General features: G+C 47.3%; 1 protein-coding gene across 3 annotated transcripts in view; it reads left to right on the forward strand.

Annotated features, from left to right (window-relative positions):
• The window catches only part of LOC142055585 (sodium/potassium/calcium exchanger 3-like), a 273389-nt gene that overhangs the window by 69941 nt on the left and 186147 nt on the right, over positions 1 to 17301 (forward strand). The window lies entirely within an intron of this gene.

Here is a 17301-nt window from a genome sequence, read left to right on the forward strand (position 1 = left end):
GAAGGAATCTAGAAAGAAGATGCAAGAGCCTCTGTGTGCATTGAAAAACGTAGTCTTGCATCACTAGAGAAAAGCTTTCCTGCAGATTTTGTCCCCAATTCATATTAATAATTATTTCTTTAACAGTCCTCTCTGTAAGTAGTTCTGCATTCATCTTGGATTATAGCAGCATGGATCCAATTCACAGGCTCCTTGCTGAGGTTTCCATATTGTGTTTGCCATAAAGCATATCTCCTTGAAGTAGTGTGGTTGCTGGCAGCAGGGGACTCAGAGATGCCAAGTTTAATCAAAGCCTTTCATTGCAAATGCAATTTTAGTTTATTTGGGATGATGAGAGTTTCTCACCGTGTGAACTTTCCAAAGGCAGCCCTGAGCAAAGGGGGAAGGGGTCAGGGAGCTGTGGTTGCTCCAGCTGCCCTGCACGATGTGCATACCCCACGGGCGGCCGGGAAGGGGCCGGTGGGCACACGACTGGCACCAGCTGTGTCAGCAAGGCGAGTTAATCTTGGGGGAAAGGTGTGCAAAGGGCCTGTCATCTGGCCATTACCCCTATCTGGACTGAGTGGGGGCCAATTTCTGCACCAGACCTGCTGTCATGTGCCTCCTCAGGTTGCCTGTTTTTGTTGTGTGGTTTTTTTTCCCCTTCTCAATCTGCTGTAATGTGGGCAGCAGTGGCTGTGCAGCTGGTGGGGGCAGCCACTGGGCAGGAGGGAGGTGGACAGGATGCTCATCTTCCCCAGGGCATCAGCAGAGGGAACTCGGTGGAGCGAATTGGCGTCCTGGAGCTGGGAGAAAGAGGAAAGAAAGTGGCAGGAGGTAAAAAGATTTATTTTTTTAAAAAATTTTATTTCCTGCTTGGATTGCAGAAAGGACAAGGCTTGTGATGCACAGAGGGCAGCAGGTTATGATGTACAAAAAAGACCTGACTGCCCTCCCAGCATGTCTCAGCACTGGGATTACACAGGCTGCCCTAATTTGGGCAGCCCCCGCTCCCAGATTCAACAGGCTGTCTGCAGAAATGCAGGAGCAAACTGTGCTGCTAGTTCATGCAGAGTACTGGGATTAGTCTGCTAGACCCCTTCTCAGCAGCTCTTTTTTCAACCCTATTACCCTGTAATATTTTTTTCCTTCTGACTGATGTGAAATGCTAACCAGGGGAAGGAAATCCATTGCATTTTGAATGCCTCATGTGTCCAGGTTTTGTACCTTCAGCTATAAAGGAAAGGGATGTCTAATTTTTGACCTAGGAGGGATCTGACAGAATTTAGAAATGGCTCAGAGCTTGCAGGAGGAGGCATTAGAAGATGCTAATGAATGCACTAGTTTCAGGCAGTCCTGATTTGTGCACTGGTACCTCAGTCTGCTTACACAAGGGAAGAACTGCCTTGCTGCTCATGATTCACTGCCTCTTCCTCCTGTTTGCATCCACTCTGCTCCCCTGCGAGCCGAACGGCTGATTGGACATATAATGTTCATTAGCTCACTGGCTTTTTAAGTCTCTAAAAATTCTGGCTGTGTTTCTGAGACACGGCAGGAGACTGCCAAGCAACGTGGTGTCATCTTCTCATTTCCTCTTAAACGTCCCTGCATCTCGCCTATGCGACAGTGAACTCTCTTGCTACCCCATTGTGCTTTAGGAAATCCAGTGTAGCCCCAGAGATGCTGATAGCAGCACCGTGTATCAGTTGTAGATCATTTTTTCCTTCCTTCACCAACAAAATCTTTCTGAATTGGGACCTGTTTGGCTACTGTCTCACTCTCATCTTTGATAACACAGCTGTGCTTAGTGTATTTTGTCCTCCGCTTTCTTAGGCAGGGACGAGAGGGGTTGAAGGAAGAACCTTGGATCTGAAGCTAACCATATGATTACAAAGCTTACTGCTATGAAGAGTCACCTGACACACTTGTGACTAAGAAGGGTATGGCAGTGCTGCTAATATATGTGTCAGTATGCATGCTGGAGGTGCTGAGAAGTGTGCTGCGGAAGTCGATTCAAGTCTCACCGTTGACTCCAGTGAGAGCAGAGCTGGTCCAGGAGCTGAGCATCTCACCAACCTGTAGGCACCCTCGTGTGGCACACCCTGTCTGGACCAGTCTCGCTGGCTGCCTCTGAAGGCTTCACTTCTGGGGTAGCCTGCCTGGTGAGCGGAGGCTGGCTTTCAGCCCCCTGCAGTTCAGTGAGATGAATCTGCTCCAAGCTCCTGAGAGACTGTCTTGCCTTTCAGTAATGCTTTTCCTCTGAAGCCATCTGGGTGTTTTGGAGGATCCTGCCATAAAGTGGGTTGTTAGCATGCACAGGAGTGCCTTGCCTGGCTGTAAGCAATCCTGTTTTCCAAGACCGCTCCAGCCACAGTATTCTTCACTGTTTCATGCCCATTTCCTAGGGATCTCAGTGAGAGCCGAGCGCTCAGCGGCCTCGCGCCGTGAAGCTTGGCAGTGTCTAGTGTTGCATTATGCCCTCTGTCTTTTACAAACATGCAGAGTTTCCGCTGGTGGCAGGACTTCCAGTCACTGCACACACAGATCTCCGCAAGTCCTCCCCGCATACATGACAGCCTGCAGGGGAGGCTGCCTTACACGCCTTATTCCCTGAGGGGAGACAGTTGCTGGTGACAAGCATGAGGCATGCAGTGGGAGACAGGCTCCTAATCCCCTCAGGCTCCTTGCCTTGGTTTTGACTGGCAACCCAGGAGAAATGGTTGCTGCGCTCGGACTCCTGCATTGCTAGAATGAGACCTGGAAACATGCTGTTGGAGACTGCTTCGGGGCGCACAGTGTTTCTTAGTGGGTGCACCTGTGAAGTGGGAATGTTTGTGCAGGAGAGGGTGGGACAGCCTTTGAAAGGCTGTTTGCAGATTATTCACTGCAGAAAAGTGTAACAGTTATGCAAAGGTTATGCCACCAAGGGGTGCATGGTATTAGCTGTGTGATTGCCACTGAAATCCATTGCCCTTCTAGCTAAACCTCCCTGAAGCGTTTTGAAGTGCCTAGCATTTGATCCCCGAGCATGACACAGGCGTATAGGTCAGTTCAGTTACCTCTTCGGTGCCTGTATCATTTTAGGGCTGGGGAAAGCCTCTTTCTCACATGCTGATTCACCAGAAACAACTCAAAGCCTGGCTTGTTTGCTGCAGCTGTTTATGGTGTATTACCTTTAAATACCCACTTGCATCCCAAGGCCTGATTATGGCCTCCTTTGCTGGACCGCCTCAGCCATTTCTCCTCCCTGTGCCTTTGCGAGCCAGCGTGTTGCAAGGCCTCTGGCAATACGGTGCTTTGCTTCTAGCCTGATAAAATGGAGGAGATGCTTAGCATCCTTCTTGGATTTGCTTTAAATGTGTTTTATCTCCTTATAGTCATTAAAACTAAAAGCCACATGTTATGCAAGTGGATTTTCCCCGTATTAGTGCTTTCAGGAGCCCTGGTCCACTTCTTATTGCAGCATGTGCAAACATTATAAAGAAATGGAGTTGCACTTGTGAGATTCAGTAAATTTGCAATATGAAATGCTTGAAGTTTAAACACTTGCATTTTTACCATGGATCAGGAAGGTCCCAAACATAATTTAGGAAGAGTGCTGTTGCAGATTTCCAGAGTGGGTCATAGGAATCGGCACTGTCCTCCACAGACGCCTGTACAGCAGGCAACAAGGTAACGCCCCGTTTTTCATGAAGTGCCCTATTAATTGTGTTTGCACATGCTTAAGACGGAATAGATGGATTTCATGTAAATTGGGATGCAGGCAACAGCCATGGCGTTTTCAGTTTGTACATAGCAAATATTTGGGTGCAGCAGCTGAAGGTAGTTGAGACCTCTGTGTGGGGGTCTCTCCTTAACCCAGCAGGGTGCCAGTGGAGTAGGTGGGTCTGTCATCCCAAGAGAGCATCCACAGCCTCCAGTGCAGGATGTGACCTAGCGGCCCTCGTTGCTGGTCCGTACAGTGCGCTTCTTACAGAGTCTCTGGCACTTGCTTAATGAAAAGCGGTGCATAATGGCAGACTCTTGTTGATTCGTCCATCCCTTCACCAGCCCCAGCCCTGCCGAACAGCAGGCAGGCTCTGTACAAAACATGTGTTTCTTGTCTTTTTTTTGCAGGGGAGATACAGCCCTTCAAACAAAGAAACTAACTTTCCGTGAGGATGGGAATGCTGCTTTTTTGTTTGTTTTTTTTTTTTGTAAGGCAGGAGAGCAGAAGGGAGATAGAGTAATGAGGTGTGTGATGTTTGACATAAAAGCGGAAGGTATTAAATAAGGCTTCGATAGGAAAACATCTCTGTGATGCTGCTGTTCTATCTCCAGCTGTAGCTGGAACTTTTTAAGTAATGCAAGCACCACCCTGGCAAGCGGACCTTTTGATGGCATAGGATTTACTATAGAAAAGAGAGGTGGGAGAGTTGCAAGAGTAGGAATAGTTTAAAACATCCTTCCAGATTGTCATGCTGTGCCAAGGTCCCCTTCCTGCCTGGTGGCTTTTCCTTCCTCAGCTGCATGGCTGGCTGGTGGTACCTCTGAAACCGAGGCATGTCGAAGTAGCTCCATCTCACTCTGTACAGCTTCTCTCTCTCTTTTGGGAAAACCTGGGTAATTGTTGAAGGGCCAGTATCACTGGTGTGTCGTTGAAGCTGGCAGTGGGCAAAGCTCTGGAGGAGCACCAGAGTGCCTTTCTGGGCGTGCTCAGCGGGAGGAGAAGGCTTTCTCTGAACTCATCTGCCATCATAGGAACGCTTCTTATTTGTTGCTCAATAAACGTAGCCTCTTCCAGAGTAATGAAGTTGTAAGCGTATCCTCTGAAATAGATTGAAAGCTAGTTGGCTGTTGTAAGGTATAATCCCACTTTAAAGACTCTCTCATTTAAAAACATAATCTTATTTTAAGACTCTTGATATTACCACAGCAATGCTTCCATTTAGGGAGGAGGGGGAGGGAAAGAATATAATTGCGATTTAATAAAAAAAAAGAAAAAAAAGATCCTAGTATCTTCATAAAACAGATGGTCCTTTCTCCAGCCACATGTAAAATAGTCCTGCCCATGTGGGGATTTACATGTAATTACAGCTGCCCTTGTAGTTTCCTCTTTTTTCCTTTCCTTTTTTATTTTCTCTAGAGAAAGGGGAAGCAAATCTTGCGTGCGCCGTTGCCCCTTCAGGCACTGAAGGCCTGAAGGGCTTGCGGTCTACAGAGTGCCCTGTGGGCGTGCGCTCGTCTCGCGGGATTTCTTGTGCTCCGACCGACGTTCAGCCGAGAAGACGCACCAAGGAGGAAAACCCCTGCCTGGGTGGAACTCCGCTGCGCGGCTTGGAGCCTGCTGCCCAGCTCCCTGTTGTGTCACCACACTGAGCAAAGCCCCTTTGGTCAGGCTGTAGCCTCGGCTGTGCTGGGAACCACCCGTGGGAGCGCGCTTATGTGGCAATCTGAAGCTGCGTCCCAGGGGCCGCTTCAGAATGACCTGTTGTTCAGTGACTCTCACCACCTCTCCGGCCAGTCTGTCTGAGGGTCTGGTGGAGGGACAAGGGTTGCAGGTCCCTGGTGGGGAGCTGGATGCCTCCGTGCCCCAGGACTGTGACTCCCAAGTGCCCTGACGTCTGACTGAGGTTGCCACCTTCCTCTCAAATAGTGAGCCACCCAAACGGCTCTGCTCTTAGCCAGTCCCCTTCAGCAGCACCTGCCATGCGGGTGCACCATTGAGGGGGCCAAGGGGATCTTTGGCCTTGAGTTTGTGACGGTGTTATGTCAGAGGAGACCTCTAGGAGATCGAATAAGTGGGAGGCTGCCTTAGCATGACAGCTTAGGATGGAGGGCTTCCAGTGGGATGCACTGAAAGGGTACTTTTAGGAGAAAATGATTACTGGGGGCTCACTGGTAGCATCTTTGCTAAAGATGATTTGGGTAAGTTAGATGTATTCTATCCAACAGATGTGATGAAATTGACTTTGAAACACTTAATGAACTAGTCAGCCTTATCTCTAAACGTGTCTGCAGTTATTGCAGAGAATTTGTGGAGGACAGGCTATCTCTTGGGGCAGGAGGAGGGCCAACACGATGGGGAAAATGAGGTTTAAGGGAGTTAAGCAGCCAGCCAGCCTAGCTCAGACTGCTGAGGAGATATTAGAACAAATTATTAAACAATCGATTTGTAAGCTCTTAGAGGATAATAAAAACAATGAACATGGATTTAGCAAGCACACATCACATTGTAGCAGTCTAACGTGTTTTTTTGACGGGATTACTGGCCTCGTGCGGATGAGGAGGGAAGGAGCAGAGACTGTGTCTGGATTCCGCTCACGTAAGCGGTTTAGGGAAATACTGGAGTGGGTGCATGACTGTGAAGGAGCAGCGGAAGAGCAGTTCTCAGTGGTGTCCTGTAAACTGAAAGGTGTTTCAAGGGGATACCTATCCCAGGCTGCCTTGGTTATGGTTGGGTTCGGCATTTCTCACCATCCAACCTTTTGAATGCAGACAGTGCTTTGTGAAGTTTCCAAATCATACCAAACTTCAAAGAGCTGGGACATCTCTGGGGGCAAGGCTTGGACTCAGTGACTTTGATAAACTGGATGATGTGTTTAAACATAATGAAAAACAAAAATGCAGTTACTAATAAATGAACGTGTGTGAAAGATTGCACTGAAGCATTGCAGGCACAAATACAGAATAGTGGATGGTGCCTGGTTAAACAGCAGAATAAGATCCATGGATTGTGGTGGACCGCAGGCTGACCAGGGCAGCTGGTGGGCGGGTGCTCCGCATAGGAGGTGAGGCATCGGAGGCTCTGCTGACAGCTGGCAAGGCCTTGGCTGGGTCGTGCTGTGCAGTTTGAGTATCCCCTTGCACAGGCGGATGGGCGGGCTGGGGGCAGCCCCGAGTGCACTGCTAGAATGAGGTGAAGGTTAGAAAACCGTAATAAGTACCTAGTGTTGTGGGTTTGTTCAAGCTGGAAAAAGAAAAGGACAAAGAAGGGGGAGAGAGCAGGAGTGTGTGGGTAGGGAGCACAGCAAAAAGTTGCCCTGTAAAAAAAGGTTCAGATGCCCATGATTTGTTCTCTGTGCAGGGAGGGCAAGAAAAAGCCAATTTAGTTTGCAGCGGGGCGGGCTGATGTTGGACGTTAGGTAAAGTGTAATGAGTGGTCCATCGGTACTGACTGCCTTCCTCAGCCCAGCATCCTGTACAAAGCACTTCCCTTCCTTCACGTTCCAGGAGTTGATGTCAGTGCTTGTTTGGAAGCTAAACCTTTTACAAGCCTAGGATAGGAGCTAAACATATCCTGTGCAACCTCTACAAGCTTGGTTTAGAAACACCTTTCATTTTATGCTTAGTCCTTAAGCCTGTGAGTAGTCCCAGCGTATTTATATCCTTGAAGGTAGTTATACATGTGCCCCAGCACACTGCTGAATGGGGATTAAATGTGTGTTGATGCACATACAGCTTGTTACAAGCTCAGATAATTACATGTTTTTTGGTTCAGAGAACTTTCCAGCTCAAGTGACCCATTTAGTGGCGCTCATAAGTGACACATCTTCACCGTACCATTATTTCTTTCAGCTTCTCTGCTTTCTCTCCTGAATTTCCTAGTGTTTGAACACAAAAAGAGCAGCAGTGGAAACCCCAGCCTGTGCTGTGTGCTGCACCGGCCACCTCAGTGCAAACGCTTGGAACAAGGGGCTTTGCAAGCTGAGTTGCTCTTGCAGTGTCATTTGGCACTTGTGCAGTTTTCTTTCCCTCCTTCTCTCGCTGACCGTAAATCATGTTTTCCATTGTCCTTCACCACTAAGTTGTGCAGCCTTTCGGCAGGTGTGGGGCTTGCAGGACAGGTGAGTTGATGGAGCAACCTTTCAAATCCCTAACTCCGGTTTCACAGTCACACTTAGGGTTTCATCGCAAGAGTCAGACAATTTAGTCAAAGATTAATTACATGGGAGGGGGGCATATAACTAATGGGGCAGGACTCTTCTGCAAGCCTCCTTAAGTCTGCACCAAGGGACTCATTTATACCAGTTGAGATTCTGCCCTGCAGCTGTGTCTTGTTTAGAAGGAAGTAGGTGTGTGGAGGGAATAATACCAAAAATAAAATATTTCTGTGAATAAGAGTACGCTATTGCTGTCACCAGTCCTGAAAAGCTTTTCCTTGGATGCTTCAAAAATATGTAGAAGGGAAAAAGGATAAAACATTCTAAATAATGTCTCTCAAATGACAGCCATAGCTGCCAAAACATAAAGCTTCTTAGTAATGTTGTTACAATGTTGTTTTGGAATGATATTAAAGGTGTGAGCTCCAAAGGATGTAAAAATTAAAGAAAGGGGAAAACGGTCTTGAGGGAATGATTTATTTATTTATGAACAAGAAAGGAGCTTTTCTTTGTCTCTTTTTCAAACTTAGAAACAAGCAGGAAATCATGTTTGGCTTTCCCCAGTTTGCTAGGTTGGACTTCAGAAGACTCTTCTTCTGACGTAATGTCAGTCTCTGGCAAAATACTTCAGCTGGTATTTTTCAAGGAGATTGTGGAGTCTCCATCCTTGGAGAGGTCCAAAACCTGAGTGGACCCAGCCCTGGGCATCCTGCTCTGGGTGACCCTCCTCGAGCAGGGGTTGGACCAGACCACCTCCCGAGGTCCCTGCCAACCTCAAACCACTGTGTGATTTTGCGGTCTTGCTGAGCTGTGTGCAGGCACCAAATGTAGTTTCCGAGCTACAGCTGTTTCCCACGTGTTTCTGCTGTTTCTGCCGGGCGATCAATAGCTATCCTATAATGCAGTTGTCGCCTGAGTCTTTCACAGTCTTGATATAGTAATACCTTCTCAGAACAGTGGCTTCAGAGTAGCAGCTGGTGCCAGACTATTCTTCCCCTTATGATTTTGTCTTTTGCCTCAATAGGGCAATCATGAGTTTTCATGAGTTCCACATATTTCCATAACTTTAAGGCCAGACTGGCCCCAGGGGATGTAATCCTACATCATTTCAGTCAAAGCTTCCTGACTTTTGTTCAAAAGGCTTAATGACAGATATAGGCACATGTACACCTGCAGGGTGATGGCTATTGGTCAAGTTACTTCGAGAACCTCTTCGGGAAGAACAAGTTGACAGAGATTCACTGAAATCAAACCATCTAATTTTTGTGTCTGTTTTTCTCTTGGTGTGAGGGAGGTGGAGGGGTTACTTCTTCCTTTCTTCTTCTCCTTTCTGCCATCCCAGCAGACAACAGCAAATGCTTCTTCCATGTCAACATAGAAGGTGTATAAAAGTTTATGTATATAAAAAGATGTAAAAAATCTAACCTGTTATAGAGAGGAACAGTCGTTTCACCTCTTCTATAGGAAAGTAGGGCTGTGTTCTGATTAAACCTTTAAGGTCAAGTCATTGCAGTAGAAGACTGCAAGTTGGGGGTAAAAGGAGCCGCTTTTGGTAATGAAAGCAGCATCCCAATCAGAGTCATCATCCGCCATGGGACTGTAGCAGTACTTGGGATGCAATCATTACCTGCTGATTTGTCAGTGTGCAGTTAGCACGGTGATGCGCATATTTGCAGTGGCTTCCACCACTGAGAAGCTCTGCAGCAGTCTTGCCATTCTGCAACATGGCTTTGCTCTGGGGAGAGCATTCAGTAAATTGGAGGAAGGCGTATTTTAAGCATGGTTTGGGACACGGCTAGTCGAAGGGTGGTGCTTTGGTACACCTCATCTTCAGGAGGCAGCGCCTGAACCTTCTTAGCAGCCTTGCATGGATGTGCTCAACAAAGCTGGCATCAGCATCATCATTTGTGAACTAATAAGCGTGAGGCATCCAGATGGCAGAAATAATGTGTGTATTGTAGCAAAGCCTAATGCTAACTCACAGTGATAATGCAATGTTCCTTGGGTATCGGTAGCAACATTCTGTTCTAAAATGGTAATAAAGTGTGCATTTGCTTATTAGTAATGAATGTCAAGCCATGCACCATCATGGAAATATCCTATTTCCATGACTTTGATAAATAGCTGCTGAAGCTTATGAATTTTTAATAGTAGTCCTATATTTAGGGGCTTTCAGTTTCTGAGAGAGATAAAAGGCTCTTCAGAGATGGAGTTATGGAAGCGCCTTGTCTTCTGCAACTGCTGGTACCTATTTAAAGCCAGTGTGGTCTTTCTGATGTATGAATATTATGCTGAGATTGATTGATATGAATTTTATGCCGCAGATTAGGCTCTAAGGCTGCCTGTCACCATAAAGCAAAACGTGTAGCTGCAGAGGAACCTGCCATGTACTTTGCTTCATCTGCATGTGATGCTTGTTCACTTTTCCCCAATAATCATAGTATAAAACCAAATGCACTGATTCCCCTTTATCATGAGTCTCCCCTACTTCAGAAAATAAATATATGTAGTATTGTGTATGTATCATATCATGTGTATCATTAGGTACATGTGTGTGCATATAGGTGAGTACAGGCGCATACATATCTGTGTGTGTAGCCTGTGTAAGACCTTTATATAGGCACATAAACAAAAATCGTGTCAGTTTGTGTTTCGGTGCCAGCCAGGAGAGCGATATGCACAGACGCAGGCAGAGCGAGTGTGTGCGAGGTGAACACACTCACTACAACATGACCATCCTCTCCTGCCAGCTAGCAGGATTGTGGGGTTTGCAGTGCTCCTCCAGCTCACTGTAGTTCATCAGGGAATAAATGTAGTTAACCAGTGGTCAAACCACATAAGTTTATCTTTTTTGTGTAGAAACCAGCTAGAACAAAAATGGAAAAGCAAAACTGAAATCTGTAAGTGACGCTCCAGAGGAAAGGGCAGCCTGCAGCCCACCGTGACCCAGCTCTGCTGCACGTCGGAGGATAGCCCTCAGCCCACCTTCCTGCCAGGGCTACCAGGTGCTCACAGCAAAGCTTGTGCATGGCTTTTCCAAGGATCCGGACCCTGACAGCTCTCACTTTCTGGCTGAATTCCCTAAACAGCACTGAGCTCTTCCATCAAGGGCGATCTTCTGGACAAAATGAGAGAAAGAGAGAAGAACGGCACCATGTAGGAAATTTAGAAAGAGACAAAAATCCCTTGAGCTTCTTCCTGTAAAATTCAGAAGTTGAGATGTAGGGAACAAAAAGTGTGCACTTTGGGATGTCCTGGAGAGAGAGGAATCTAATTTTCACTGATCTTGGCACTTGACATTCAGTTTCAAAGAGGCATTGTGATAGACTTGCTGCTGGGGTCAGTTTGTAGCTGGCCACTGAAGTAAGTCATAGATCCTCCGTTAGTGCTAACTGCTGGAGCGCCCTCGGTTTAGACAGGGCCGTGTTGGTTTCTGCCAGTGGAGGACCTAGCTTGCTTTATCCAGTTCTTTCTGTGATCATCTCCGGCTTTCAGCTGGCTCAGAGTATGGTTTGCAATTGCTGGAGACCATCCAAAGGTTCTCATGCTGTAACCAGCGACAACGAGCAAGCTATAAACGGCGTTCATGTGGTGAGCCCCAGGTTTGATGGCCTGCCCCATCCTGGGATCAGAAGGTGCTGGAAGGACTGTGGATGCAGCGTCCCCGTGGCTGGGCAGACACAGCGCTTTGTGTTGTGCGGTCAGGGGCCAAAACAGAAATGTTGGTGCTTGGCCCTGAAACGAGTCTGGTTTCATCTGCTCACCAGAAGCAAAGTAGAAGCTGTGTAAGGGCTCAGTTGGGAGGCTCTGGGCATTTACTTCATCTCCATAAATGGGAGCCCTGACTGTTTTTAGAAGGTAAGTGATCTATCAAGGTTCTTGGGACAGCATGTGTATCAGTCTTCACTGAAATGGTCATTGGCAAGCACATGATTAATGCATATAACACGAAGAAAAATGGTGAAATCTCAGCCTGAAGCAAAGGAAGAACTAGGGACAGGGTAATTAGCTAGCTGAGAGGCCTCCCAATTGAGCCTGGACATGATAAACTTCATGGAGCAGTAGCCGAAGAATTGGATTAAATAATCCCCAAACCATTAGCAGATAACACTGAGGACCTGTCAGATGTGCAGGTAACATGAAGCATTGAAGGCCCTGGGGTACGTTTGGAGGAGCAGACTGGTATTCAGAAATCCTGATAAACAGAAAAGGGTCTGGAGAAGACGTGATGACGCCCGAAGGGCACAAGTAAGCATGCTGTGCTGTGGGATAACCAGCCAGGCAGAGCTGACTGCAGCGCTCTCCCAGCGGCAGCTGAGGTTGCGGCTGATCACACACCGAGTTCAAACCAGCAACGTTGCGATGCCTTGGAAAAGGCAACCTACCATCCTGAGAAAGCAGGGATATAGCTTAGAGAAGTGAAAACAATTCTCTTTAAGATAGGTGGGGTTTATATTTTGCATAGGCAGAGTTCACTTTGTCTTGAGGTGACATCAGTCTGCTGTAGCGCTGTTTTCTGTGTTCCTCTGATTTGCAAAGGATCTGTGCGTATTCCCGCAGGTTCCTGTAAAAAACTACCTCCAGGTGCAAAAGTACAGCAAGAACACGGGGGAGCTGCACTGCTTCGTCACCTGAAAATCCCTCCCAACATGCTTTTTCACTGAAGGCAAAGGCACCAAACTTTTTTGCAACATGTGCAAACGAGGATTTTCTCTCAGATGCACACATGACAAAGGCTGTCTGGATGACAAGAGAATGCTTTTTCATATGTTACTGAATGTGTTTGTGGGAATCTGGTCCTCTTCAGATAGGTTTTCGTTGGCTCATTTCAGTGGTGGTTTATTTTAGCAGTATTGCCAATACTGCCATGGGTTGCAAGACTGGTTGCAGCAATCATCTTTTTCGTTTGAGTGAATGCTACTTGTTTACATCCCCAAGAATCTCCTCTTAATGTACATTCATTAATCTATCAAAGTAAAGGATTACTTTGATTTCCCTCTTATAGATGCATTAGTTACGTATATAATTTTCACTTTGCAATCTTGGAATTGCAGGTTTTTGTGTCAGTTTTATATGCAAAGAACAAAAAGATGGATGTCTGAAGTATGTAGCTCACTCTGATTTGCTAAATATATTTACTTAAAAGATAAGTGCTTAAGCACCTTGCCAATGCTAGTGTTGGGATGGAAAAGGGAAAGGATAGCTTTGCTTCTGTTTTGACTGAGAAGGGAAGGGAGCAGATCCTTTGTGTGTCAGAAATATAAGCTTGAGGTAAAAATCTTAACAGGCTTTGGGGTCCTATACTTGGAAAAGCAAACTATCATTCATCCTGTGTGTATTGTATGCTGCAGTAAAGTAGCTGAAACATAAAGAAGCAGCTTTCAAAGTTTGTTGCATAAGATGGTCTCATAAGTCAACTTCAGAAATATTTGCTCTGCAGAGAATGGGCTCAAATGCTGGCAGAGCAGACCCCAGGCACGGGCACTGGCACGTCCCAGCAGGACGGCACCGCGGGCCATGCCCAGAGGCGCCTTGGCCATGTGCAGCACGGGGGGCTGCCCGCAGCACCTGCCTGCAGGGACCACCCTGCCCCTGGCTGATGGTGGGGAGGGTGGTTGGGCTTGGTGTCCTCCCCAGGGTGGCGAGGACGGCAGCTCTCCGACAAAGACCGGACTGTCCTGCCTCGCACACTGGGCTCCTCTTTTCTAGGCCGGTCTGCTGGTAGAAAAGGCCATGTGGCCTCATTGTCCAGAATTAATCTCCAAATAATGTAAAACGCTGATTACATCAAAGTAAGAAAATAGTTAATGGGATGCCTAATGTAAAATAACAAAAAGATTGTAATAGCTTTAAGCATTTAGAAATTTGAGGGAGCTTAAAGAGTATTAGAGTTGCTACGCAGATGAGCCTGGACAGTTTAAACGCTGAAATTCATTTGCGGGCAACAAATCCCTGCAATGATGGCATGTGAATGGCAGAGCCTGCAGCAGCTGTGAGGCTCAGCTCTGCTCCCCGGGGGCTAGGAGGGCAGGGGGAGTCTGGAGGGCTCCCAGGGCTGGGGCGGTGGGGCTGCCCTGTAGTAGTAGCGACTCCTAGCACTGTCCTTTCTGTCCCGCTTGGCCTGGAGAAGCGCTTTGGCCAGGCTTTGCTTGGCATCCTCCCCTCGTGGGATCTCGCCATCCCCTTATGCACTCCTCCGACCTTGGGTGCTGGCCCTGCGCCACACTTCCAGGTACAGGCATTCTCCATCCTCTTGCTTGCAGTAACATTGCCATACATTTTACCTGGCGGTACTGGCTTTGGCTGACACAAGTTGAAGCTGCCTCCTCGGAAGAAGAGAGAGTAAGCAAGGGATAAGATAGAAAAAAACATTTCAAAGCTGTCCAGAGGCATTTTTGGCCATAGGCTTTTGCTGACCCCATCCCCTACTTAGATGCAAAAGGGGAAGGCCAAGGCTGAGACTTGAGTGCTTGGGGTTTCTTATAAAGACATCTGAACCAGTAGCAAGGAAAGAGTTGACAGCTTTTCGATTTCTTCCTTGCTTTCTGCCTTTCCTGCTTAAAAAGGAGACCGTCAGCTTTTGGCGAAGGATGCAAGAATAAATAGGCAAAGTTGAAGCCTTCATTCCTGGGAGGTTAAATGTCAAATATCAGGGCTGCTTGTTCATTGAAGAACTTAAAGTCTGAACACCTCCAAACGTTACCCTGCTGCTCTGAAGTGGTACAGATCACTTACACCCATCTCAGGGTCAATTCTCGGGAAGTGAGTAGGGTGGGAGGCAGAAGAGCCTTTCTAAAAATGCCATCCCCCATCTACGAGGATGGGGCTACTCAGCAGGTGAGACACCTCTTCAGTTAGTCACTTCTGCTGTTGACTTGAAGCTGATGACTTCTGAAAGAGGGGTTAGAAACAAAGCCCGGGAGAGGAGCCCTGCAGGGTGAGGTTAATCACTGGTACGACACGGTGCTTTATGCAGGAGACATGGAGAATTCTGTCAGGAGCTGAACAGATGATCCCTGAGGTCCCTTCCAACCTGTGATTCTGTGATTCAGAGCTAGTGAGTGAGCTTTCGGCTGTGTCATGTTGTGAAATAAATTGGCGCAAACTGGACATTTTTCCATCATGCATCCTGTAATTAAACTTCATTATGCCTACTAGCACAACAAACTGGAAGTGACTAGTGTTTTGGAATTGCTTGTGCCTATGCAGACCTGTTGTGTACAAACTGGAATTGCTTTATTTAAAGCACTGCAAGCCCCTGTGTGCACCCTTCAAAACGTCTTTAAAAATGCTAGAGTTTATCCTTTGTAAAAGTAACTGAACTACTAGCATTTTAAAAATCAGTTTGGGGCTGCATTGGGATTTGTACTTTTTCAGCTAAACCAGTGAGGGATTACAGAATTACTTTATACCAGAAGCAAAGTCAAGGTGGTTGTTATTAGGAGGGACACATCTTCTTCTGTGCATCTTGAAATGTAAAATTGAAGTTGTTTCTCTTAGGTGAAGGAGAAAGGGAGGCCTGGGAGGGGCCGGGACAGATGAAGCATCCTGCCTGATGTTGTGGGAATGTCAGTCAGTCCCAACTGTATGCTTGAAATGTGGAGCAAGGACATGATAACTAGGGACTCCTGAAGGCAGGATCAATAGCAAAATGGGGAGTATTGCTTTTGATGCTGACTTACGTCCCTTTGGCTTTTTCTGTGATTGCTCTCTGGGGAAAGTATACGCTATTTGAGGATAGTTCTAATAAAAAGTTATTTTTCCTCTTTCATGAGACACATTAGAGCAGATGTTGTAAGCTTCTGCCTTCTTGATACGGGCTCCTCTGTCGGCCATCAGTCCTGTCTGTCCCTCGACCTGGTGTCGGGGCGTGGAGCAGACCTCTGCTAAGTGATAATAGCGGTCTGGGTCTTTCTGTAGAGATCCTGCTCCACAGGTTGCCACAGATGTGGGAGAGCCAGGAGGCTGTAGGCAGCAAGTGGCTGGTTTCAGGCTAAGAAGGGTTGAACAGAGGTGCGTGTCTTGCCTTTCTCTGCCAGGGTGTGGGCAAGTCCCCTATAAAGGGCCCCTGGCAGATTTCAGAGGTGATCCCTTGTGATGTGCTGCCTGTTTTCTGTGCATCTGAGCCCCAGGAGTTGGCTAGCGCTGGGTGTCTGAAAGTCACCAGGAGCTGGTTTCGAGCCTAGGAAGTCAGGTAGGCACGTGCTCGTCCCATAGGAGGGGAAAGCCGCAGCCACCCACGGTGGTGGCGGTACGTTCTCTGCTTGTTTGGCAAAAAGTTGGCTCCATCTGCCTCGTGTTTCAGCTGTGTGCCCCAGCTCCTGCTTGTGGCAAATCCAACAACTTGTGTGCGGGTCTGTGCTCGGGCAGAACGGGCTTCGTGGCACTGGGCACAGTGGTGGGCACGCTGGTGCTGGCTAACCCATGTCCCGTCTGTCCTGCAGGCGCCATCATGTGGCTGATACTTACAGGTGGATTGGTTTTTCAAAATAAGTGAATAAAGGGAGGGGAAAGCCCTGGTGTCTAATGACATGAACAGCGACATCTGCAGGTAGCCTGAGCTCGGTATGGCCGCTATGTGACCAGCGTCCTGTGCCTGGCAAAGGCGATGTCCGGGCTGGAGGGAGCATCTGCAGCAGGAAACGTTCCCGCACCACATGTTTAAGCTACAACTTTGACATGTTTTGGGCAAAGTCTCAAAAGTTTGTTTGCTTGCAGGAGGTTTTTTGGTTTGTGCTAATCCAGGTTCCCAGTCACCCTTATAGTGGGGATAGGGCTGAAGCATACCGGGGGGAATTTGGTCCCCTCCTTTAAACTCATGACACCTGTGCATCCAGTGCTTGGGGGTACTGAGAGATAAAAAAGTTCCTCCCTTTTCTCCCAAAGATAAGAAGTGACAGCTGTATCTGTTACTTTCCAGGTAGCTTTATAAAAGTGCTTCTTGTGAAAAATTGCCTTTTTTGGTTAGCCTACCTGTCAATATGAACATAATGTAAATATTTGTTCCCCAAAATAAAGCTAATGAAGAAGGGACTGTATTCTGTTCCCAATCAAAAGAAGTCCAGGAAGTCCAGAATAGCTGTAATTAAGCCAGCAAATTATTAGGAATTTCTGGCAGTTCATGTGAGGACAGGAGCTAGCCAGAGATTTGTTCTTTTCTTGCTGTGGTTTTGCTGAGAACCTTCCTCTTGCCAGTTATTTCTGACCAGAGTGTGTGGCTGATAATGGATAACTTCGCACAAGTATTGCATTTGTTAAGGGAAACATCTTGATCCAAGGCCATCTGTGCTCAGGCCCGCCCGTAAAACTTATAACTGGGCAATTCTGCCAATGCCTCCATGCATTTCCTTGTAGAAGCTTCTAGAAGCTGCTAGTGATGGGCGATGACTGGGGAGGGGCACACACACAAACAAAGCAAAACAAAAACTAGTAGCATGTTCAAATGAAATGCAGAAATACG

Source organism: Phalacrocorax aristotelis, chromosome 3, assembly GCF_949628215.1.
Source record: "Phalacrocorax aristotelis chromosome 3, bGulAri2.1, whole genome shotgun sequence".
NCBI lineage: Eukaryota > Metazoa > Chordata > Aves > Suliformes > Phalacrocoracidae > Phalacrocorax > Phalacrocorax aristotelis.